Here is a 27,350-nt window from a genome sequence, read left to right on the forward strand (position 1 = left end):
ATTTAACTTCCAGCACGCCCTCTCCACAGCAATCACATGACACATAGCCATCACAGGAAGCGCCCATGAATGGCATATGCTGGCAAATTCTTAAACCAGCCTCACTGATGACCAGGTTCTCATGTGTTTTTTTTACTTCATCAGTGATGTGGATAAAAGAGGATAGGATAGTGTCAGTTAAAGGTCCACCAACAGCATAACGATAAGTGGCAATAGCACCTTTCTCCTGTTCTTTCCCCCAAGTTATCCATGGCTTATTAAGAGGCCTGTTTCTCTGGCAGATTTCATTAATGAAGTTCTTACTGGGGTTTGAGCATTTTAGGACACGGTGGGCAATGGAGGCTGTAATGCGGCCGACCCGTTCATCATGCCACCTCTCACACGATGCCTGGGTGAGGGTTTCTCTCTCCACCTCCTCTATCTCAGCTGGAGTCACCTCATGCTGGCTGAAGAACCACGGCTTCTTTGCTGGTTTGCTGAAGTCCCTGAAGCCCTTCAAACCCACAGCATCAGGTGCCTTCTCAGCCAGTATGTTTAGGAAGGCCTGCTGCTGTGAAGCACTGGCTTTAGGCACTGGGGCTTTCCTCTTCGATGAAGGTTTGGGTTTATAAAATGTAGTCTCTGCAATAAGGGCAGGCTCTATCTTTTTTACACAAACCCTGTTCCATTCACAGGCCCGGCTCGTGCACGGCACTTCATTTATTTTAAGCCTTATCCAGGCCTCCAATTTGAAGAGGACAGCAGCTGCATGGGAGCATGACTCACCAAGACTGAAAAAAAGGATAAACAAGGAAAATACATCTCAATTAATGCCAGTCGATCTTCTTGTGACAGATAACCTATTTATTCTCTTGTCTGCAATCATACACTTAACCACTTTCAACCTGGCATCCCTATGTTTGTCATGTCATTATAGTCAATCATTGTTCATGTCAGTTAATATAACATTTTATAAACGTTTCTTATTTTTAAATAATATGAATTAGATCATCTGTATTGGCTTGATCCATCACTTACCCTGCCTTGCAGTCACAATGAACTGTGAGGACTGAACCATCTCCCTGCACAGCTAGCCATGTGCGGTGAGGTTTCCCTGTAGTCCTCCAGGATGGCTTCACATCACACCGCATAAGGACATTTTCAGTCCCAGGAATGGTCTTATGTAGAACAACCCCCACATAGCCACTCTCGAAGAAATTGACTGCATCCAGGGACCGCCAGTTCTTCATGGTGCCCTTTGAATAAATCCCTACATAACAAATAACACATATTCATTATTATAACCTTTATTTAACCATAATACTAATTGAGACATGGGTCTCCTTTAGAAGGACTAATTTACCAAGAGGTGGTTTTAGGTTACACAGGTCCACCACAACCACAATAAAGACATTTCTTGACAGCAAAGGACATTACAACACAAAGCACACAGACTACTGAATATTATTCACTTAGGGTAATTAAAAGAAATAGAATGAATATAAAAGCAGCTAATACAAACTAAAGTTTAATAGTCAACAGCAGTGACATCATTGTTATATGAGATAGACCTACTTAAAGTGAGGTTCCTGTGGAAATAAGCCTCGGCTTTCTAGGATTTCCTTTTAGTTGACCATGTACCAGTGATTTGTACTGTCATGAAACTGTACTTTTTTCTATTGCAAACGTATAATACATTCTTCAATCAATCAGCCATTGACAAACGACAGTGTTGCTCATTTGTCATAACAACTATATTCACTAAATGAGCTCCATAAACATAAAACATAAAGTAAATCATTACTGGCTCTTAGTGTTTGATATTAAGGTAAGTTTAATTGATCATAGCCATAGATAGTGTCTCTTACCAGGCGAGTCAATAAGATAATTGTAAATATCTACATATGCCACGGGTGGCCATTGCGTTGGATCTTCTACCCAGTCCTTTTTAACATACGGACAGCAATCTAATCCATTTTTTGTCAGCTTTGTCAGGTAGCGTTCCTTGTCTTCTGGCAGTAAAGATTCAATATAAGACATTGTTTAAACTTCGCTATAGTTAATATCGCTATACTGATCAGAAATGCATTCGAAATTCCCGCAAATGAATGGGACCGATGGGGGCAACGTGTGTTTATTTTCCCCCACGCTTGACTCCGCCCCCAGCTATGACGCGGTGATGACAAAGCTCCGTGTTGGTGTATAGTAATAGAGGGTATGCGTGTGACATCATATTCATACTCGGAAGTGGCAAAGTGGCAAAAAAAGACTTTCTGGCCTTGACAGCCCGTTCATCCAAACAGAAAAGTCCTGTCTGATTGCATTAAACAACGTTAAACGAGGTTGAGTGTTAAAACTCACTTTGACACTCGATTTGCCATTCACTTTATGCATGCACATACCCTCTATAGCAAGGTTCCACAATTAGTTTTCCCCAAGTTATTATGTCTAGGGTACCAAGCCGAGGGCCACAACATTGCGAGGGGCGATGGCGGTGTTCCCACTACACCAGTGACAGTTCAGATATACTAGTTGTTGCTGCTCTTACACAACACCACCATTATTATAATTATTATGAGAAATGCACTCCTTAAAGTTGAAACAAAATAAGTTAAGAAAATAAGAACCAATTAACCAGTCTGCTTGAAAAGTATGCATCTGTATAACAACAGCTAGTTGACAGTGCAGTATTTTTCTTCCTATCGCCAACATAAAATGCCTGGGTTTCTGAGGCTAACAGTGCAGAGACACAATTGCCTTCCTTTGATCCATTAACGAGGGGCCGTCAACTGCTTACTGGCATCAGCTGGACACAGACACAAAAACCTTCGCTCTGCAGTGCTCTGTGTCTGTGTCTCATTTCTCTCCAAAAGCCCTTGAATATGATTGAAAATGATTAAGGATTACTGTCTTCATATTGTCCTCACCATACCTGTAACTTTCACTATTCCACCAAAAATATATTTTCTTTTGAAAAAAAAAAAAAAAAAGGGTTAGGGTTAGTGTAAAACTCAAGTTACTTCCTGACATGCCTACGTAATTGTAATGCAAGTCAAATAAGACCCTGGTCAGACTGAGTAGGGAGTGAGAAAAATAAATCAACAGAACGTAGCGAAGCACTCTGGATCCCAGGCTGACAAAGTCATGGGTTTGATCCCTGGCCGCGCCATCTCAGAGTATATAGCATTGCTTGGGTGTGGCAAGTTGTGTTGTAAGTACTGGGAGCTGATGGTAGGGAGGGGACTGCCCATAAGTCCGAAATCTCATTAGTCCTACTACATCTCATTAGTCCGAATTTAGTTAGGGTTAGGTTTTAGGGTTAGTTTTGGGCATAGTTTTACTGAGGTTAGATCACCAGATTCTGACTAATGGGATTTAGGAACAATGACATTTCGGACCAATGCCATGGCACCGGCAGGGAAAGACTCCTGTTGTGGCTTATACCGACAATAAGCCTCAATGATCTACTACTTACTTATTTAATTATTGTACTACCCACTGTATTCTGTGAGTGAAGAAATGTGGTCTGTTTATGGACCTCAACTTTTGAAAATGATCCTCTTGAGAGATTTAAAACACAGAAGCTCTGCAGTTCAGCCATAAAAGGTACCAAAATGGAGCCTTTCTGCAGTAGACATTTGTGTCCAGTAACAACAACAATAAAAGTAGGCTTTCATATTTTGGGTCTTGGTTGTCGAATGACCTGCAGACCACACTTAAATGGGCTTCCTTGATTCCTCTTCCGCTAGAATACTTTTTTTTGTTACCCTTTTAAAGCTGTACTGTGTAAGTTCAACTAGTGGTCAGTAGCGGTATTGCTTTTTTCGGCCGTTTTTCGGCCGGAGTTGTCGCGGACCACCGCCGCGGACCACCGGAGCGGCGCCGCAAACCACCGCGACCGATAGTAATCCGTGGAGGGGTAGAACGCATGGTAGAACGTAATTTTCTGGCCAGGATTTGTGGATTAAGAGGTTAAAATCCTTCACCATGGTAAACACTGTAGCCAGGCGGAGGCGCTTCCTGGAGACCAGAGCAGATAAGCTGTGATTGGCCGGTAGTGTACCATGTGTGCATGATCGGCGATGTGATTGGGCAACGTATACACAACGTATACAGATGATGCAGATTACGTCATTTTAGCGCGAAATCCGGTCCACGGCCAGGATCATAGAAAACATATAAAGAGAAGGCTTCAGAAGCTGAAAATAACGGAGTGGGTGTTCTAAAACTTTAGCGATTTAACAGTTAGGACAATTTTAAGATTTGTTTTATAAAAGAAGTTACATGGTACAACTTTAACATTACTTGTGTAATTGTACTGCTGTACTGTTTGTTTGCTTGATTGATTTAATACATATTTCAAACTCTAGGGAGAAGAGAGAAGAAGAGAAGAAGCCCCTGAGTCAAGAGACTGTCCCGTGTAAAAACAAGGCTGCCGCTGGTGGGTTCTTATTGCGACCGTCAGGTCGCAAGTTACTATGAAAAGCTCCACCGGCTGTCTGTCCGTCACGTCACGTCACACTTTTGCCCATACTCTTATCTCTGGCACAGTTGGCCCTATCCATGTCAAACTTTGCACACACACTCCTTGGATGACAAACCACAACCTCTGAGCCCCGATTTCTCACATGGCCATCTTCTAGTGCAGGGGTTCCCAAACTTTTTAGTCTCAGGTCACCCCATAAATATTGTTTTAATCCGAGGCACCCCTACATTATAATTTTCACTCCCAGCACCTTATATTTATAGCATATCGTCGTTGTCGGGTGGAAACCTTGTATATCCAAAACCGTTCGTTCTGTATTTATCATCTATAAAATTTACTAAACTATAGTGAAAACAGCAGATCTACAAGCACACTTGTGTGTTTGTAGATCGGCTGTTTTCACTAGTTTGGTGCGACAGTCTTGTATGATGAAGCAGGGCTTTGCTTTACCAAAAGACGTACACATTTGAAACTTGGAGTTTCTGCCCGACAGTGAGGATGTGATTATGTTGCGAGGAAAACATTGAGATAATAGCCATTTTGGTTAGAACTGACTGAAAATAACTTTGTACTTCAAGTTTAAAATGTAACTAAATATGTTTTGTGTCCAAATAAATTCCAGATACTATCAAATGATCTCGCGCACCCCTGGATTGCCGTCGCGGCACCCCAGGGTGCCCCGTCACCCACTTTGAAAACCCCTCTTCTAGTGCCACCATCAGGCCCATTTTCGCAAAACACATTTTTGGACACTGCTCCTACAGAATTTTGCCTAAAATCACGCAAAGCGGTACACAGTATCTCTAAAGTCATTTCATCTACATGGATCTGTCCCATTTCCCATATTCCCTCCTGTTTGGCTACGATTGCCTTCTATAGTTTGTGTAGTATACACTATAGTTCTATAGTTTGTATAGTTTCGCTTATCTCCTGATTAGGGAGTCGGTACTAGAGTCTCACAGTCAAATCCTCAGTGTTAATGGTAGAAACGTGTCACCATAACTCCCTCTAACTCTCCCTAACTTCACAGGCTCTAGGATAGTCACAGAGAAGCAGCTGCTGCAGGTCGCTCATAGAATTGGAAACACATGGAAGAAGATCGGCACCATGTTGGGTGTCACTCGGGTGAAGATGCAGCAGATTGAGATAGACCATCAACAGGACCATGTGGACAGAGTTTATCAAATGCTGATCTACTGGAGAAAACGCCAGAAGAAAAATGCCACTGCTGCCTGCTTACACTCCCAGCTGGTAGGGTTAGACCCAGAGCTGGTACCTGATGGTATATACTTCCTATTGGAGGAGGAGGACTGAAGTCCTCACTGTCTGCTGGATACCAGCTTTCACCAACCCTACCTAAGGTATGGGCACTGATGCCAACCCCATCTAGGGTATGGGCACTGATGCCAACCCCACCTAGGGTATGGGCACTGATGCCAACCCCACCTAGGGTATGGGCACTGATGCCAACCCCACCCAGGGTATGGGCACTGATGCCAACCCCACCCAGGGTATGGGCACTGATGCCAACATGCCTACATTCCCTACATTTATGGGTTGAGGGACTTGAAAGTGAAATATATATATTTTTTAATTTATGTTTTTATAAATATATTTTTTTAAACGTCCCAAAAATAATTATCATGTCTACAAGCTCACATGGATTAAAATTCGTAATGTATTTTTAGAAAATTGTCTCCTGGGGAGAGACCAAATGTAGAATTCCGGACTTTGAACCCTACACTAGCCTAAAGGGGCATTCCCCCCTTTGGCCAGAGGAGATATCAGTCTTTAACTTTGATTGATTGATTGAAGACTTTATTGTCAGTTTGCATAGCAAAAGGTACAGTTTCATGACGGTACAGTTCACTGGTACAAGGTCTACTAAAAGGTACAGTTTCATGACGGTACAGTTCACTGGTACAAGGTCTACTAAAAGGTACAGTTTCATGACGGTACAGTTCACTGGTACAAGGTCTACTAAAAGGTACAGTTTCATGACGGTACAGTTCACTGGTAGAAGGTCTACTAAAAGGAGATCCATAAAAAGACTAAGCTTATTTCCACAGGAAACCATTAAAGTATCTCATATAACATTGAGGTTCTGAGACATTACTGTAAATAGAACTGCTTTTTATAAATACATAATAAAACATTTTGTAAGTGAACAATGAGACATTACTGTAAATAAAACTGCTTTTTATAAATACGTAATAAAACATTTTGTAAGTGAACAATGAGACATTACTGTAAATAAAACTGCTTTTTATAAATACATAATAAAACATTTTGTAAGTGAACAATGTGCAGGACTGCTTTATTTGCATCTCTAAGCACCTTCAGCAAAATATGATAATTGTTGCTGACTATTGGATTTATTTATATTTGCTTCATTATAAATATATAATTATGATACACGTTGATGAGTAGTGGATTCATTATTTGTTTCATTATAAATATGATTCATAGGGCTGTCACAATTGTCACAACGAATTTGACCCTTTGTTTGAGCTAATAAAATGTAGCTGGCTCTCATGTTTGCATTCGATGTTTATCAAAGCTTTTTGTGTGCAGGTCCTGAATTACAGTGATAATAATAATTTACAGTAGGCCTACATTTATGCCATTACAGTAGGCCTATGTAAACAGGTAAATATTTCCCCTTATTTTACATGAGATCATGTCATCCTCTTTATCATATTCATGTTGTCCAGCAAGAGACAACAATCTTGTATTATATGTTTTTATGTAATAAGACAGTGTTACTCAAGTAAAATGAGAATAGACTTTTAATACAGAGTAAGCTATTTTTATATTGGCTACTTTTACTTGAATACAATTTGAATCATAGGCCTATATGTAGCGGAGAGAGTCGCAGTCCCAGCCTGAAGCCTCAAAAGTCTAGTATCTGCTCTCGTTTCATAGGGATGTCCCTTTGGAGTGATGGTTAAGATATTGAACTTTCACGTGGGAGACCCGGGTTCGAAGCTGGGTAGGGAGGCTCGGATCACCTCCGTTACACACACACACACACACACACACACACACATTTTTATAACATTTAATTTAATATGTTTTTTTTGTAGCTTAGGCATACATTTTCCACCACATGAGGGCGCCAGGACACAGTGTGTTTGCCTCCACAGGTGGAAGTGATTCAGGGTTGATGGTCAGTCAGTTCACTCTGCAGGTTGGAGATCCGGTCTGGAACGGATACGGAAACGGTGCATCCATGTAAGGTTAGTCTCGCGTGGCCAGACTGTTGCCTCCGCGATTTGGTCAAATGCTCCCGTCATAATAGCATTCAGAGAAAAGATCTGCTGAGGGAGGTGTCTCCAGGCCTGCAGCCATACACTCTTGAATAGTTGTCTGGCTACGCGAGACTAAATGTAAGGTGAACGTGTTCCAAACGCGTGATTCCTAAACCCACCAGGATTGAGTTAAGACCCGCCTCCTCTCGATAATCTTAAGTATGAAAGTGCCCATGAACGTTAGTGCTGCTCGCTCAAGTGCAAAGTACCTACTACCTATAGCCCTGAATACAGGACTCTCATATACATGAGAGTCCTGGTGCCGCCTCAACATGAGGAGTAGTGGGCAATCGAGCCCTCAACGGTTTGAGCTAGGAACGTCAGATTTCAAAAATAAAGTGCTTACCTAAGCCAACTTTGATAACAATTTGACGCCGCACAACGTTCATTACACGCCGCTACCGGATTGTTGAATAAAAAGCATTTTTGTCCGAAATTATTTTGCTTAACATAGGACGTCCGCCTCTAGTGGACAGTCGCGTCATCTCCGGTTGATCATTGTAGTGAACGGAGATGATGCGATGACGCGACTGTCCACTAGAGGCGGACGTCCTATGTTAAGCAAAATAATTTCGGACAAAAATGCGTTTTATTCAACAACCGGGGAGCGGCGTGTAATGAACGTTGTGCGGCGTCAAATCGTTAGCAAAGTTGGCTTGGGTAAGCAGTTTATTTTTGAAATCTGACGTTCCTAGCTCAAACCGTTAAGGGCTCGATTGCCCACTACTCCTCATGTTGAGGCGGCACCAGGACTCTCATGTATATGAGAGTCCTGTATTCAGGGCTACTACTACCTACTGATCCATTACAATAATACAAGCAGCATAATAGGCCCAAAGCCATATCCAAACCATAACAATTTAACTGATAATCAGTAAGAGTTTTTATTTTGAGCACAGTAGTGACAAATTAATAGCTTTCTCAGTACGTTTTTCTCTTTAGCAAAGTTACACAGTTTTCCCTTTATTAAGCACAGTACAATTAAGTCAGTTTCAAGTTTTTTTTTAGCACAGTTTATTTTGAGCACTGTAGTGAGAAATTATAGTTTTGCATTGTGCAAATGCAGGCTTTTCTCAAGTACAAGTCTTCATGCTTCTGACTTTATCCACCCTCCATGTGTCAGGCAAGGATTTCAGCCACTCCTGGAAGTCCTCGCGTTTCCGCGAGGCGGGTCTTAACTCAATCCTGGTGGGTTTAGGAATCACGCGTTCCAAACGCACCGGATGCAGTAGGCGGGGCTTCAGACCGGATGTGATCAGGTATAAATAGAGCGCATGCGCGCCAGTTCAAACTGTTTGATGAACCGCGCCGCGCTGCGCTGCAGAAGGTAAAACTCTTACTAAACTACAAGTTTAAAACCTTTAAAGTTTAAAGGTTTTAAAGTTTAAACCACACTCACTGTGTGAGGGTTTGGAGATCTAACTCCGACATACATTCAGCGTCTATTTATTAATCTATATCAACCTTTAGCCTCGGATAAGACACTCAGGGATTGTATTTTATTAGCCCTGAAAAACACACCCGACCGTCATGTTCCCGAGTTTACATGGGTTGGAGCAGAGCGACGTGTTTCGCTCTTACAGCAACACAAACATTCAGATATCACAAACAAAATGCTTAATCAAGTTTCACACCTGTCTAAATGCTGGCCGGTATTCTATAATTACCCGTATCCTCCGTGTTCTTTAATAAGAAGCCTTTTTATCCGATGGTTTTCTGTTTTCCCATGTATTTCACATCTCGGCGTCAGTATGGCGTTGGTGCGCCTGTTGGGGAAAACCAGGAAATGCACGGAAAACAGAGATAAGATAAAAAGAAAAAAGGCTTCTAATTCTAGAACACGGAGGATACGTGTAATTATAGAATGCCGTACCGTCTGGAGACACATGTGAGACTTTATTAAGCTCTTTGCTTTGCTGAAATATGAATGTGTGTGTTGATGTAAGGGGCGAAATATATCGCTATGCCAACCCATGTGAACCCGGGGACATGACGACCGTCATGTTTCAGGGTAGGGCTGGTATTTATGGGTGATCCATTCTGATGTTTAGTTTGTAGTTTTTAACGGCTGGTAAATCTCCATAAATGAACACAATTACAACACAAAGTGTTTAAAGCCAAAGCTACGGCTGTTCCCTGGCCAGACGGCTCTGTTGTTCCCTGTCTCCCTGATATCCTTTATAAGGTTTAATTTAAAGAGTTTTAATCCTGTGTCGAGTCTGAACGCCGTTCTATATCCTCGTTTACATCGAGTGTAATACCGACGTTCAACTGGTGCATATGATGTTTTGCGTTTAAGCCTCGTGTGACTCCAATTATGCATTCATTCTAAATCTAAAGAGATTTTCTTGAAGCCACAGATTTTATCCGTCCATATGGTTCGTTGGTGTTCAGTTAATATTCAGTATAGTTTACATTTAAGTGTTTAAATCCCGTCTGTGACTGAGTGTCATTGTGTTTCCTGGTTTACCAGGGGTGTAATACCGGCGTTCACCTGCAACAGCGCCATTGAAGAATAATGGTGATATTCCGACGCAGAGCCAGATTAAAACATGATATTACTGAACACAACTGGTCCGTTTGGTGGCATAACATCTGTGGTTTTGGGATTAACACTTTATATTTATAATTTATACATTTATGGAGATGCTTGAGACTTTCACATGGAACTAGGTGTTCCAAGAATGTCATACATAAGATAATAATGAAAATAACTTGTATTATATAGAACAGTGGTTCTCAACCTGTGGGTCGGGACCCCGGGGGGGCCGCCAAATTATTTTTCGGGGTCCCCAGGTGATTAACTTGATGTGCAACATTGTTTTCTCACTCAACAGTACATACAGTTTAACTGTAGTTATATGCAATATAATACCTCTAAAAAACAATTTGTCAAATATTTAGGGGCAGAAAATAGCAGATCTACATGGCGTTGTGAGCATGTAGATCTGCTATTTTCACAATAGAACCGTGTTATACAAAATGTAATGCCTCAACTCTTAGTGCTCGTAAGGGTGGGGGGTCCCCGTTTAAAATATGATTATTTTGGGGGTCACGGCCTGAAAAGGTTGAGAACCACTGATATAGAACTTTACATTTTTCATACATTTTTAAAATTAAAATGATTATCCTAAGGATAGGAGAGCTAACGGAGCGAACACAATGTGTAACGGAAGATAAAAAAAATAATCTGGAGAAGTAATGCGTATGGATAATTCTTTTTTAAAACAAACTTAATATTATAGTAATACTACAACATAAAATGTGGGTGAAAGATGACTAATGGGGTGTGTGTGTGTGTGTGTGTGTGTGTGTGTGTGTGTGTGTGTGTGTGTGTGTGTGTGTGTGTGTGTGTGTGTGTGTGTGTGTGTGTGTGTGTGTGTGTGTGTGTGTGTGTGTGTGTGTGTGTGTGTGTGGTGTGTGTGGTGTGTGTGTGTGGCAGGTGACCTTCTGCAGAGTGGACTAAACTTCATACAGCGAGATTAAAACGCTGAGTCATGTCTTCTTCTAGCTGTGACTCAGGGTTTGACTCGCTGTATGGATTCTTCAGCCATAAGGTCCTCCATGGACGGAGTCATCAGAAGATAGCTGGTAATGGAGTGTCTGTGACTCAGGAAGGGGAACAAGAACCTACTGGAGTCGACGCAGCGAAGCCCTGAAAGCTGAAACGCATAACGGTGCCAACGCACGCTCTCACCCTGAGTAACGAGGCGTATGGTGCCAGGGACGTATAGGGGGCCCTACAACCTACGTGGCTCCACTTACCAGCTATCTTCAACCGAGAGGCGCAAGGCTCGGAAAGGTACGCACCTGGATTACACCTGGAGATTTATACTGTAAACTAGACGCAATTAAAACATGTTTATGTTGAATCTAGAGTTGCAACATCAACCATTGACAGCCCATACTTCCAAGCAGGGGCGTCACACCAAATTCTGGGCCCTGGGTACAAGGATTCACTGCGGGCCCCCCATTAATGTTAACTACTGAAAAATAGCAGATATACAAGCAGAAAAGTCTCTGATTGTATCAAACAACGTTAAAATCACCAACGTTGCAGCTGTTGTAAAGATTCTATCTGCAAAGTGTTTGTTTGATAAAAACCCACAGTAGACATGTTATGAGTTACTTTCTGTCAAGAAATTCTATGCAGGTGATTAATACTGATTATTCTAAGTGTTGGAGTTATGGAAGCGCTCGTTTCTGAATGTCACATAATAATGCAGGAGGCAGCAGGACGTTGTGTTATTCAAAACGAGCGCTTCAAAACTCAAACAAATAGAAAAATAAATCAACTGCACTTACAGAAAGTAACTCATAACATGCCTACGGCTGGTTTTTTATCAAACACACACTTTGCACATAGAAAGAGGATAATTCAAGCTTTCTGTACAGCTGCAATGTTGAGTTTAACATAGTTTAATACCATGGTTCTAGCCACAAATTGCAACACTAGATTTTATTTTAATCGGATGAACCTAGGGTTGCAATACCTCCCATAGGCAGCCAATGCATCAAAACAGTTTTTTGCTATCTGATTGTAATGCACAACTTCAAATGCATCTATATTGGGGCTCTATGGAAAGCTCGGAGTATCCTCTTTCTATCTGCAAAGAGTTTCTTTCATAAAACTCCACCGTAGACATGTTATGAGCTACTTTCTGTCAATAAATCAGAGCAGACATGGTTTATTTTCTAAGTGTTGAACTTCGGAAGCGCTCGTCTTCTATAACGCCATGTCCTGCAGCCTCCTGCATTATGTGACATTTAGAACCAGCTGGTACACAGGACCGCTGAGTGACTTCCCACGAACGCTTCCAAACTACAGCACTTAGAAAAAAGAATCACCTGAACTGAATTTATTGATAGAAAGTAGCTCATAACATGTCTACGCTGGGTTTTTATGAAACAAACACTTTGCAGATAGAAAGAGGATACTCCAAGCTTTCCATACAGCCCCGATATTGGTGAGTTTGACAACGTTTAATACAATCAGATAGCAAAAAAACTGTATGGATGCATTGGCTGCCTATGGGTGGTATTGCAACGGCTACAATGGTTTCCCAAGCTTTTTATCTCAAGACCCAAAAGAGAAATTGTATGTTTGCCCAGGACCCAAACTAGTGAAAACAGCAGATCTACAAGCTCACAACGCTGCACGAAGCAACGCATTCACTACTTAATTATTTATGTTTTAAAAAATTGTGGAATTTCTTAGATGTATGTTTGTTTTCAAATGTATTAAAAAATATGATTTTATTTTATTTTGGGGAGGGGAAAATCTTTTGAAACCTATTAAAAAAAATGTAGGAAAATGCATTTGGATTTTTACTCTAGTCGTGACCCACAAATGTCAGAGACTTTTCTGTTTGGACGTCTGGGCTGTCAATGGTTGGCCTTGATTGAACATATATAAAAGAATCTAGAGTTGCAAATTGCAGTTAACTGTAATATAAGTTGACGATTAAAGGGACAGTTCAACCCATTTCTTTTTCCTTTCTATTACTCACTATATATATATGAATACAATCTGTTAATAAATTCCTTACCAAGAAAATTGTAAAGGTGTCTAGTAACACTAACACAGACTGAAATTCAATTTCCCTAGGGGGATTTGATATCTATCTCTCTATCTCTTAACCTGACTCCGCACGATGATGGCAGCAGTGCAGCAGTGCGTATGCTCTGCTTAAGTAGGGCGGTAGCCTACGCACTACTGCCACCATCTGGCTCAGTCAGGTAATCTATCTCACAAGTTAATGGTCAGAGTCCCCAGGGGAAAGTGAATGTCAGTCTTTGTGAGATGTGTTCCTACCTACACACCTTTACAAACACATTTGGTGAAGAAATGTCTTGATAAGGAATGTATTCACAGATTTGTTGTTATTCTGAGAATATTCCCTAACTACATGGAGACTTTAATTCATAGATTTGTATTTGTTTTTGTCACAACCGAGCCTGAGCCAGTAATGTGCTGACTGCAGTGTAGCCGCAAATTGCAACACTAGATTGTTTTTATAATCGGATGAATCTAGGGTTGCAATACCTCCCATAGGGATCCAATGGATCAATTTATTATTATTATTCTTTTTGCTTTCTGATTGTATTAAACAACAAACTCACCAATATCACCGGCTCTATGGAAAGCTTGGAGTATCCTCTTACTATCTGCAAAGTGTTGTTTCATAACAATCCACCGTAGAATTGTTAAGAGTTATATCTGTCTGTAAGTGTTGAACTTCGGAAGCGCTCGTCTTCTATAACACCATGTCCCGCTGCCTCCTGCATTATGTGACATTTAGAACCAGCTGGTACACAGGACCGCTGAGTGACTTCCCACGAGCGCTTCCAAACTCCAGCACTTAGAAAAAATAATCATCTGAACTGAATTTCTTGACAGAAAATAAATCATAACAATTCTACGGTGGATTTTCTATGAAACCAACACTTTGCAGATAGTAAGAGGATAAGGCCATACAGCCCCAATATTGGTGAGGAAAAAGAGAAAAAAAAGTTTTGATCCATTGGATCCCTATGGGAGGTATTGCAACCCTAGATTCATCCGATTATAAAACAATCTAGTGTTGCAATTTGCGGCTGACAGCAGTGGTTTCCTATGGAGACACAAAGTCTCCTGGAATGATTGCTTTAGGAATGTGACCAAAACATTAATATCCATGAATTAAAGTGTGCATGGGGTGAGTATTGTAATCAATAGAAAGTAATTTGGGTGAACTGTCCCTTTATTGTCACACAAATGATTGTGGCGAGCCCACTTAGGCTTAGAATGATTTAATGATTTAACTATTGAAAAATAGCAGATATACAAGCTCACAGCGCGTTGTTTTTGTTTGTTGCATTCGTAAGGCAATAATTGGACATTGAACACTGGAACACTAATAAGGAATATGTATTTGTTTATTAGGCTTCTTAAACAAAAGTTGCACAAGGCAGATATGACAAATGATAAATAATGTAATTACTTTTATGCTTTCAACTCAATGCATTAATAATGGAGTTATCAGAGTGGAAATGGCAGATCTACAAGCTCAAAACGTCTCATCACGACACGTTCTGAGCCTTGTAGGTCAGCTGTTTCCACTGTTTTAGAAAATGTATGAAAATATATGAACTTGTGTGTAACATGGTAAGCATTATGGAAACCATAAGATTATTGTTTGTGGTTTTTACCTTTTGCAACTTTTGTTTACGAGGCCTAAAAGTGAAAAAAAGTTCCAATGATCAATGCCAAACGAATACAATTAACCCATTAAAACCAGGAAATCATATTGTATTTTATTGTTAACCATTTTATCTATTATCTTATACTTTGGCTATTAAAACAAATACTAAATGTTGCCTTTTGTTCTCCTGTTTTTCAGAACTCAACTTTTGGCAACCTGTGGCAGGTAAAGAACGCAATGGAGGTATGCCGGCTGGGTGAGCTTTCTGATTCCCGCTGCTGCTGTTTATTTAAGGAGGCTACGTGCTACCGTACCGTGTGTCGTCATTTCACGTCGCTTCCAGCGCGTCGTTTGCGAGTCTGAATATTTGCAGGTTTGTGCATTTGTCATGACTGCGCGGGCGGGGTGGCGGCCATCATTAACGTCAGTCCACATCACATGCGAACTCAGTCTAGGCCCAGTCTGTGATGTGGAGGGATGTGATGCGGGTCGTCATTCACGCCGTGTCTCGTGTCGTTTCACCAGACACAGATCCGCGTCGAGTTGTGTTTGGATGGATGGATCAATGGATGGATGGATGGATGGATTGGTAGCATGTAGCCCCCTTAACACTGTGATTACAGCCATCTATGCTGTTAGGGCAGTGGTTTTCAACCAGTGGTCCGGGGACCACCAGTGGTCCTTGAGGTGGTTCCAGGTGGTCCCCAGCTAAATGGAGAGTGTGTAACCAAATGGACCCTTGTAGGTCTTTAAGTGTTTCCATTTGGTTTCATTGTACACTCAAGTGTTATAATATTAAACATCTATTTTAATTTACAAGAAGGCTCTACAATTAGAGAATGATCAACGGTTGCTCTCCTATGGCACCAACATTAACACAGCAATTGTGTGCAAAATCTTATCTAAATGATATTATCTGGGTCTGAGAGGCTAACTCTCATTAAATGTTGGCCCGTGGCTCAAATGCTGAATAGATAATAACCTCGATGTGAAAAGGGTTGAAAACCACTGTAGGGCAGTGTGAAACTAACAGGGAATGCAAATGATGATTCTGTCATTTGCTTCCTTGGTTAGTGTGTTGTGAGTAGTGAGTGACCATGTTTATCTGAGGCTGTCTGGAAGAAACCTTGTCTCCATTTTTCAACCTTCTTTTGTTAAATTAATGTCCTGACTTCCTTGCTATAGGGTCTCACACTAATGTAGAACACGCAGCCGATCTACAAGATCACAGCGCATAGATCGACATAGATTTCGTAACAATTTGGTAAATTGTAAGTGTTTAATAAATATCGAACAGATTAACTGTTGACAAGAGCTTGTGTTCCAATGGATTGAATATAATTCTTAAGTTCACAAGTTCTTTTTTATTTTTCCATTTCCTGAAGTAAGTTTTTGGACATACAAGGTTTCTAACCCACCTTCAGCCTTTAATTTCTGCCCTTTTGTCTTCTCTATCCTTTGCTTAATAAATGTATCTCCTTGTCTCGAGGTTCTAAAAAAAAAAAAAAAAAAAAAGTATTTTCCTTTCTTTCTTCCATCTTACCTTGCTTAACTTGTATTGCACCAGTTCTTCACCAGTAGATTTTGTGTACATATGGAACCAATTTTGTTCCATTTGTCATAGTATATACAGTATGCTAGCTTTTATAATCGTGACAGGGACAGTATACGTATACTAGGTTGTGTAATATAGTGACAGGGACAGTATATGTATACTAGGTTGTTTATATTATACAACCTAGTATACGTATACTGATCCCTGTCACTATAGGCTATATTATACACATACTGTGACGGCGTACGGTATCTGTGTACTAGGTTTTGTAATATAGTGACAGGGACAGCATACGTATACTACTGTAGGTTGTATAACAGTGATAGGGTACAGTATACGTATACTAAGTCGTATAATGGCTCTCTTAATGGTTTCATGGCGTCGCTTGCGTTGCGTCATTCGCGTTGCGTCATTTTAGCGGGTGGCGGGCCAGCGTTGCGCGCCGGTTTGCGTCGTTCGCGTTCGTTGCCCGTCACTCGTGAAGACTGGAGACTAAAGGTAGGTCCCATGTGATTGCGCGGGTGGAGAAAAGGTAGGTCCCATGTGATTGCGCGGGGTGGCGGCCATCATTAACGTCAGTCCACATCACATGCGAACTCAGTTTAGGCCCAGTCTGTGATGTGGAGGGATGTGATGCGTGTCGTCACTCACGTCGTGACTTGTGTCTTTTCACAAGATGTATCGTGATTTGTGTAATTTCACACCATTTGCGGGTGACTCATTTCACACATGAATTACCCGCAATTCACGCTGTGTCTTGTCATTTCACAGGACGAGAAAAATGGATTATAAAAGACAAATCACATACGCGGCGGGCGTATTGTGATCGACAAATCAAGATACGCCCGCCGCGGCGTATCTTTATTTGTGTCTATTATAATCTCGCGTCTCATGTCTTGTGTTGTTTCACAGGACGAGAATAATAGATTATACAAGACAAATCATGATATGCCGCGGGCGTATCGTGATTTGTGTCTTTTATAATCTTGCGTCATTTGTGATTTGATCATTTCTTCCCGATTGCGGCTAAAGCTAGTCTTTCGCGTCTTTCAGGCTAGGTGATTAGGTCAGAACAGGAAGTGATGTAAGGCCAATCATTCTCATGCTCAAAGGAAAACTAAGGTAAGTCCAATCATTCTCATGCTCAAAGGAAAACCAAGTGATCAAATGATCACTGATCACTTCGTTTTTCTCTGCTGTTGTGGTATGTATTATCATTCATAGTATGTTGTGTATTAATGTCTTCCATAGTATGTTGTGTAATGCCATTCAAATGTTGCTGTATTGCGGTCACTTGCGGTTAAAGCTTCATCACGTCAGTCCACATCACATAAGACCAGTATGTGATGTGCATTTATGTGAGAAGTTTGTGTTCATTTATTTTCGGACGATGCTCGTAATTTGGCAGTAGAGAAAAGCGAAGACTGCTGCTACATTTCATTTGCAATCAATGCGTTGCGTCATTTGTCATTCTTACTCGTCATTTTCAGAAGAATTTGAATTTCCGAAGAAAAGAAGGCTGCTGACATGGTGTCATTCATGTCTGGTATAACTTGTGCCAATCATCCATAAATTACGTAAATTATAACATTTCTTCTATATTTTATTTTACCAAAAGGAAAAAAGAAACATTGAGACCATAGTCTGTCTCTATCTCAAAGGCTAAAATATAATTAGATTATTATGTAGACTGTTGTCAGGTCATTGTTGACCTGACATCGTATAGTTTATACATATGATTGTTTTAGTTATTCTATTAAGACTGATACTTGGTTTACCTATGATCCTAGATTACTATTTCTATGCATTTGATGTATTTTAGATTTTTTTTATATGCATGTGATGTATTTTAGATTATTTATATGCATTTGATGTATTTTATGTCATCTGTGATGTCCTTGCTTATTATAAATGGCTCTGGATTGAGAGCGTCTGCTAAATGCCTAAATTCTCTCTACCTAAAGAAAAGCCTTAAGACAAAGACTAAAACATTTTTTTATAAGAACTTTGTTCTTGTTCATAAAGTGCTCCAAGTGCTCCAAGTGAAAAGTGCAGCAGCAAACTTTTAGGTCATAGGACCACGGTCAGTGCTATGACACCAAATATAATATGCGGGGAAAGCTTCATCGCGCCAGTCCACATCACATGCGAACATGCATTAGGGCCCAGTATGTGATGTGGATTGATGTGTCGTGTCGTTTCACATTTATGAGTAAAGCTTCAGTACACATCACATACAAACTTAGGGCTAGGGCGGTTAGGGGTATGTGATGTGGATTGATGTGATCTCATGTCTTGTATAATTTCGTGTCACTTGCGATGTGTAGTGTGATTTGCATTCTCTTATTTAACACTTGCGTCTGCGGGGAAAGCTCGTCACGCCAGTCCACATCACATATTGCCCATATGCGGCCAGTGTGTGATGTGCATTGATGTGATTTATGCATTCTTTGTGGCTAAAGCTTCATTATCCACGGCCGTCAGTAGGCGAGGCACTGACGATGGCCCTACGACCTAAATATTTGATGCTGCACTTTATCCTTTTAGCACTTGGATCACTTTATGAGCACCAACGAAATGTAATACAAATATATTTCCTATTTGTCTAAGGAGTGGGCTGTAAGCTCGTCATATTTGTGCCTGTCAGCTGGGCATAATAGATTTGCAAGCTCACAATGAACTTGTAAGTCCATTTTCACTTGTACAAATTGTCTCTAATTTATTGCTTACTTTATTGCTTAAAGGAGCTATAGTCAACTTTTTCATTGTAGGGCCGACGCTTTGTTTACATCCTAGTCTATAGACTAGAATGTAAACAAAGTGACGGTCTGACAATGGCCAAAATGATTATTTTATCATTATTTTACGCTTTTTGTGGTCATTTTTGAATAGAAACACATATATGAAGCTTATTTTTTATAAAATATTTTCAAAACATTATTTTTATTTTAGCATCCGTTTTTCAAGAAAAAGTTGACTATAGCTCCTTTAATTTGTTTGTTTTACTTCATGAAATGGCACGTTCTATTTGTCTGCTGCTTGTATCTAAGTTGAATTAATTTTAATTGTCAAGGAAAGATTAAAATAGATTTGCAAGTTCATAACAACTTGTAAATCTATTTGCACTTGTTTATTTTTTTCAAAAGAAAACACACTCTGAAAACATCAGTTTCAAAACGTTTAAATGGTTATCAAAAAGACATGTGACTATTCCCTGGGACCTAGTGAAAACAGCAGATTTACAAGCTTAGCTGGTAGATCTGCTGTGTTCAATAATTTAATTTTCATTATTTTCAATGGAATTTCTTGGATTATGTTAAAAATAAATGTAAAAAAAAAAAGAGAATGAATCTGTAAATGCATTTTATGTCTTTTGAAATAATGGTAAAAAAGATATTTGGGAAAAAAAGCCTTAAGAAAACAAATATTTTTATTTATTACATTTGTGTTCTTGTTAATAAAGTGTTCCAAGTGCTCAAAGTGAAAAGTGCAGCAGCAAACGTTTAGGTCATAGGACCACGGTCAGTGCTATGACACCAAATATAATAATATGCGGGGAAAGCTTCATCATGCCAGTCCACATCACATGCGAACATGCATTAGGGCCCAGTATGTGATGTGGGTTGATGTGTCAGCGTCGTTTCACATTTATGAGTAAAGCTTCAGTCCACATCACATACAAACATAGGGTTAGGGCTAGGGTGGTTAGGGGTATGTGATGTGGATTGATGTGATCTCATGTCTTGTATAATTTCGTGTCACTTGCGATGTGTAGTGTGATTTGCGTTCTCTTATTTCACATCGTTTGCGTTGCGTCTGCGGGGAAAGCTCGTCACGCCAGTCCACATCACACATTGCCCATATGCGGCCAGTGTGTGATGTGCATTGATGTGATTTATGCATTATTTGTGGCCAAAGCTTCATTATCCAAGGCCGTCAGTAGGCGAGGCACTGACGATGGCCCTACGACCTTAACGCTGGATGCTGCACTTTATCCTTTTAGCACTTAGATCACTTTATGAGCACCAACACAATGTAATAAAAATATGTTTCCTATTTTGTCTAAGGAGTGGGCTGTAAGCTCTACATATGTGTGCCTGTTAGCTGGGCATAATAGATTTGCAAGCTCACAATGAACTTGGAAGTCCATTTTCACTTTTAAAAATGGTCTCTAATTTATTGCTTAATTTGTTTGTTTTACTTCATGAAATGGCACGTTCTATTTGTGTCTGCTGCTTGTATCTAATTTGAATTCATTTTAATTGTCAAGAAAAGATTAAAATAGATTTGCAAGCTCATAACAACTTGTAAATCTATTTTCACTTTAGTTATTTATTTTTTTTCAAAAGAAAAAAACACACTGAAAACAAGTCTTATTACGTTTAAATGGAGATCAAAAAGACGTGACTATTCCCTGGGACCTGGTGAAAACAGCAGATCTACAAGCTTAGCTGGTAGATCTGCCGTGTTCAATACTCTGATTTTCATTATTTTCAATGGAATTTCTTGGATTATGTTCAAAATAAATGTATAAAAAGAGAATGAATCTGTAAATGCATTTTATTTGCCTTTTGAAATAATGGTAAAAAAGATATTTAAAAAAAGCCTTAAAACCATTTATTTTATTTATTACATTTTTGTTCTTGTTCATAAACTGATCCAAGTGCTTAACGTGAAAAGTGCAGCAGCAAACGTTTAGGTCATAGGACCACGGTCAGTGCTATGACAACAAATATAATATGCGGGGAAAGCTTCATCACGCCAGTCCACATCACATGCGAACATGCATTAGGGCCCAGTATGTGATGTGGATTGATGTGTCGCGTCGTTTCACATTAATGAGTAAAGCTTCAGTACACATCACATACAAACATAGGGTTAGGGCTAGGGCGGTTAGGGGTATGTGATGTGGATTGATGTCATCTCATGTCTTGTATAATTTCGTGTCACTTGCGATGTGTAGTGTGATTTGCATTCTCTTATTTCACACTTGCGTCTGCGGGGAAAGCTCGTCACGCCAGTCCACATCACACATATTGCCCATATGCGGCCAGTGTGAGATGTGAATTGATGTGATTTATGCATTATTTGTGGTTAAAGCCTCATAATCCACGGTGGTCAGTAGGCGAGGCACTGACCATGGCCCTACGACCTTAACATTTGATGCTGCACTTTATCCTTTTAGCACTTAGATCACTTTATGAGCACCAACACAATGTAATAAAGATATTTTTCCTATTATGTCTAAGGAGTGGGCTGTAAGCTCTACATATTTGTGCCTGGTAGCTGGGCATAATAGATGTGCAAGCTCACAACGAACTTGTAAGTCCATTTTCACTTGTACAAATAGTTTCTAATTGTTTACTTTATTGCTTAATTTGTTTGTTTTACTTCATTTGTGTCTGCTGCTTGTATCTAATTTGAATTCATTTTAATTGTCAAGAAAAGATTAAAATAGATTTGCAAGCTCTAACAACTTGTAAATCTATTTTCACTTAATTCTTTCACAAGAAATCCAATTGTTTCTTTTTTTACTTCATGAAATGGCACACATTCCATTTTGCTTGCTGCTTGTAAGTATTTTAATTTGAATTGTACAATTTGACCCCCGGAGGAATATTCACTTATGGATCTGAAATGAACAATAAAATAACCATGGCAAAAACACACTCTGAAAACATCAGTCTCATAACGTTTTAAATGGAGATCAAAAAGACATGTGACTATTCCCTGGGACCTACTGAAAACAGCAGATCTACAAGCTTAGCTGGTAGATCTGCTGTGTTCAATAATTTAATTTTCATTATTTTCAATGGAATTTCTTGGATTATGTTCAAAATAAATGTAAAAAAAAAGAGAATGAATCTGTAAATGCATTTTATGTCTTTTCAAATAATGGTAAAAAAGATATTTAAAAAAAGCCTTAAAACCATTTATTTTATTTATTACATTGTTGTTCTTGTTCATAAAATGCTCCAAGTGCTCAAAGTGAAAAGTGCAGCAGCAAACGTTTAGGTCATAGGACCACGGTCAGTGCTATGACACCAAATATAATATGTGGGGAAAGCTTCATCACGCCAGTCCACATCACATGCGAACATGCATTAGGGCCCAGTATGTGATGTGGATTCATGTGTCGTGTCGTTTCACATTTACGAGTAAAGCTTCAGTACACATCACATAAAAACATAGGGTTATGGCTAGGGCGGTTAGGGGTATGTGATGTGGATTGATGTGATCTCATGTCTTGTATAATTCCGCGTCACTTGCGTTGCGTAGTGTGATTTGCATTGTCTTATTTCACATTGTTTGCGTTGCGTCTGCGGGGAAAGCTCGTCACGCCAGTCCACATCACATATTGCCCATATGCGGCCAGTGTGTGATGTGTATTGATGTGATTTATGCATTATTTGTGGTTAAAGCCTCATAATCCACGGCGGTCAGTAGGCGAGGCACTGACGATGGCCTTACGACCTTAACATTTGCTGCTGCACTTTATCCTTTTAGCACTTAGATCACTTTATGAGCACCAACACAATGTAATAAAGATTTTTCCTATTTTGTCTAAGGAGTAGGCTGTACGTGTACGCTCTACATATTTGTTCCTGTTAGCTGGAGATAATAGATTTGCAAGCTCACAACAAGCTTGTAAGTCCATTTTCACTTATACAATTTGTTTTTAATTTATTGCTTACTTTATTGCTTAATTTGTTTGTTTTACTTCATGAAATGGCACGTTCTATTCGTGTCAGTTGCTTGTATCCAATTTGAATTAATTTTAATTGTCAAGTAAAGATTAAACTAGATTTGCAAGCTCTAACAACTTATAAATCTATTTTCACTTAGTTAATTTTTTCACAAGAAATCCAATTGTTTATTTTTTTACTTCATGAAATGGCACACATTCCATTTTGCTTGCTGCTTGTATTTTTATTTGAATTGTACAATTTGACCTCCCGAGGAATATTCACTTATGGATCTGAAATGAACAATGACCAAACCATGGCAAAAACACACTCTGAAAACATCAGTCTCATAACGTTTTAAATGGATATCAAAAAGACATGTGACTATTCCCTGGGACCTGGCGAAAACAGCAGATCTACAAGCTTAGCTGGTAGATCTGCTGTGTTCAATACTCTAATTTTTATTATTTTCAATGGAATATCTTGGATTATGTTCAAAATATGTGAAAAAAAGAAGAGAATGAATCTGTAAATGCGTTTTATTTGCCTTTTGAAATAATGGTAAAAAGGATTTTTGGAAAAAGAGAAGCCTTAAGAAAACTAAGATTTTTATTTATTACATTTTTGTTCTTGTTCATAAAAACGCTCCAAGTGCTCAAAGTGAAAAATGCAGCAGCAAACTTTTAGGTCATAGGACCACGGTCAGTGCTATGACACCAAATATAATAATATGCGGGGAAAGCTTCATCACGCCAGTCCACATCACATGCGAACATGCATTAGGGCCCAGTATGTGATGTGGGTTGATGTGTCCGCGTCGTTTCACATTTACGAGTAAAGCTTCAGTACACATCACATACAAACATAGGGTTAGGGCTAGGGCGGTTAGGGGTATGTGATGTGGATTGATGTGATCTCATGTCTTGTATAATTTCGCGTCACTTGCGTTGCGTAGTGTGATTTGCATTCTCTTATTTCACATCGTTTGCGTTGCGTCTGCGGGGAAAGCTCGTCACGCCAGTCCACATCACACATTGCCCATATGCGGCCAGTGTGTGATGTGCATTGATGTGATTTATGCATTATTTGTGGCTAAAGCCTCATAATCCACGGCGGTCAGTAGGCGAGGCACTGACGATTGCCCTACGACCTAGACATTTGCTGCTGCACTTTATCCTTTTAGCACTTAGATCACTTTATGAGCACCAACACAATGTAATAAAGATATATTTCCTATTTTGTCTAAGGAGTAGGCTGTAAGCTCTACATATTTGTGCCTGGTAGCTGGGCATACCAGATTTGAAAGCTCACAACAAACTTGTAAGTCCATTTTCACTTATACAAATTGTCTCAAATGTATTGTTTACTTTATTGCTTAATTTGTTTTTACTTCATTTGTGTCTGCTGCATGTATCTAATTTTAATTAATTTTAATTGTCAAGAAAAAAATTAAATAGATTTGCAAGCTCATAACAACTTGTAAATCTATTTTCACTTATGTAGTTATTTTTTCCAAAAGAAATCCAATTGTTTCTTTTTTATTCATGAAATGCCACATTCCATTTTGCTTGCTGCTTGTATGTAATTTAATTTGAATTGTACAATTTGACCCCCGGAGGAATATTCACTTATGGATCTGAAATGAACAATGAACAAACCATGGCAAAAACTCTGAAAACATCAGTCTCATAACGTTTTAAATGGATATCAAAAAGACATGTGACTATTCCCTGGGACCTAGTGAAAATAGCAGATCTACAAGCTTAGCTGGTAGATCTGCTGTGTTCAATACTCTAATTTCCATTATTTTCAATGGAATTTCTTGGATTATGTTCAAAATAAATGTATACAAAAAAGAAAAAATCTGTAAATGCAATTCATTCGTTTTTTGAGATAATTGTAAAAAAAAAGATTTTGGAAAAAGAAAAGCCTTAAGAAAACTAAGATTTTTATTTATCACATTTTTGTTCTTGTTCATAAAGTGTTCCAAGTGCTCCAAGTGAAAAGTGCAGCTGCAAACGTTTAGGTCATAGGACCACGGTCAGTGCCATGACACCAAATATAATAATATGCGGGGAAAGCTTCATCGCGCCAGTCCACATCACATGCGAACATGCATTAGGGCCCAGTATGTGATGTGGGTTGATGTGTCGCGTCGTTTCACATTTACGAGTAAAGCTTCAGTCCACATCACATACAAACATAGGGTTAGGGCTAGGGCGGTTAGGGGTATGTGATGTGGATTGATGTGATCTCATGTTTTGTATAATTTCGCGTCACTTGCGATGCGTAGTGTGATTTGCATTATCTTATTTCACATCGTTTGCATTGCGTCTGCGGGGAAAGCTCGTCACGCCAGTCCACATCACACATTGCGCATATGCGGCCAGTGTGTGATGTGCATTGATGTGATTTATGCATTATTTGTAATCATAATCCACAGCGGTCAGTAGGCGAGGCACTGACGATGGCCCTACGACCTAAACATTTGATGCTGCACTTTATCCTTTTAGCACTTGGACCACTTTATGCGCACAAACACAATCTAAAAATGTGTTTTCCTATTTTGTCTGAGTAGGCTGTAAGCTCTACATATTTGTGCCTGGTAGCTGGGCATAATGGATGTGCAAGCTCACAACAAACTTGTAAGTCCATTTGCACTTATACAATTTTGTTCTAATTTATTGTTTACTTCATTGATTAATGTGTTTGTTTTACTTCATTTGTGTTTGCTGCTTGTATCTAATTTGAATTCATTTTAATTGTTAAGAAAAAAATAAAATAGATTTGCTAGCTCATAACTTGTAAATCTATTTTCACTTATTTAGGTTCAAAATAAATCCAATTGTTTCTTTTTTTACTTCATGAAATGAGACACATTCCATGTTGCTTGCTACTTGTAAGTATTTTAATTTGAATTGTACAATTTGACCCCCGGAGGAATATTCACTTATGGATCTGAAATGAACAATAAAATAACCATGGCCAAAACACTCTGAAAACATCAGTCTCATAAAATGGAGATCAAAAAGACGTGACTAGTCCCTGGGACCTAGTGAAAACAGCAGATTTACAAGCTTTAGCTGGTAGATCTATTGTGTTCAATACTCTAATTTTCATTATTTTCAATGGAATTTCTTCATTATTTTCAATGGAATTTCTTGGATTATGTTCAAAATAAATGTAAAAAAAAAAGAATAAATCTGTAAATGCAATTTATAAGTCTTTTGAAACAATGGGAAAAAAAGATTTGGAAAAAGAAAAGCCTTAAGAAAACAACAATTTTTATTTATTACATTTTTGTTCTTGTTCATAAAATGCTCCAAGTGAAAAGTGCAGCAGCAAACGTTTAGGTCATAGGACCACGGTCAGTGCTATGACACCAAATATAATAATATGCGGGGAAAGCTTCATCACGCCAGTCCACATCACATGCGAACATGCATTAGGGCCCAGTATGTGATGTGGGTTGATGTGTCAGTGTCGTTTCACATTTACGAGTAAAGCTTCAGTACACATCACATACAAACATAGGGTTAGGGCTAGGGCGGTTAGGGGTATGTGATGTGGATTGATGTGATCTCATGTCTTGTATAATTCCGCGTCACTTGCGTTGCGTAGTGTGATTTGCATTCTCTTATTTCACATCGTTTGCGTTGCGTCTGCGGGGAAAGCTCGTCACGCCAGTCCACATCACATATTGCCCATATGCGGCCAGTGTGTGATGTGTATTGATGTGATTTATGCATTATTTGTGGCTAAAGCTTCATCATCCACAGCGGTCAGTAGGCGAGGCACTGACGATGGCCCTACGACCTAAACATTTACTGCTGCACTTTTCACTTTTAGCACTTAGACCACTTCATGAGCAAGAACTAAATTTCATACAAATATTTCTTAGTTTATTTTAAGGAGTTTTCCTTAATGTGTTTGTGGACAGTATTTATTGTTTTCAATTGTATAAAGAGGTCAACTTGGCTATCAATGTATGGTCTGTTAAAATTGTCTTTTGTCATTTTAAGATTATATTTTGGATGGAACAATCAATGTTTTATTTTAAGCTGCAGGCTTTGTGAAGATTGTGTTCAAGCTCTGTACTTCCTTAGTTATTTTGACCAGTATGCATTTTTTTTATAACATGGGGTCTAT

The sequence above is a fragment of the Nannobrachium achirus genome (assembly GCF_963921795.1).
Source record: "Nannobrachium achirus genome assembly, chromosome: 17".
In the NCBI taxonomy this organism is placed as follows: domain Eukaryota; kingdom Metazoa; phylum Chordata; class Actinopteri; order Myctophiformes; family Myctophidae; genus Nannobrachium; species Nannobrachium achirus.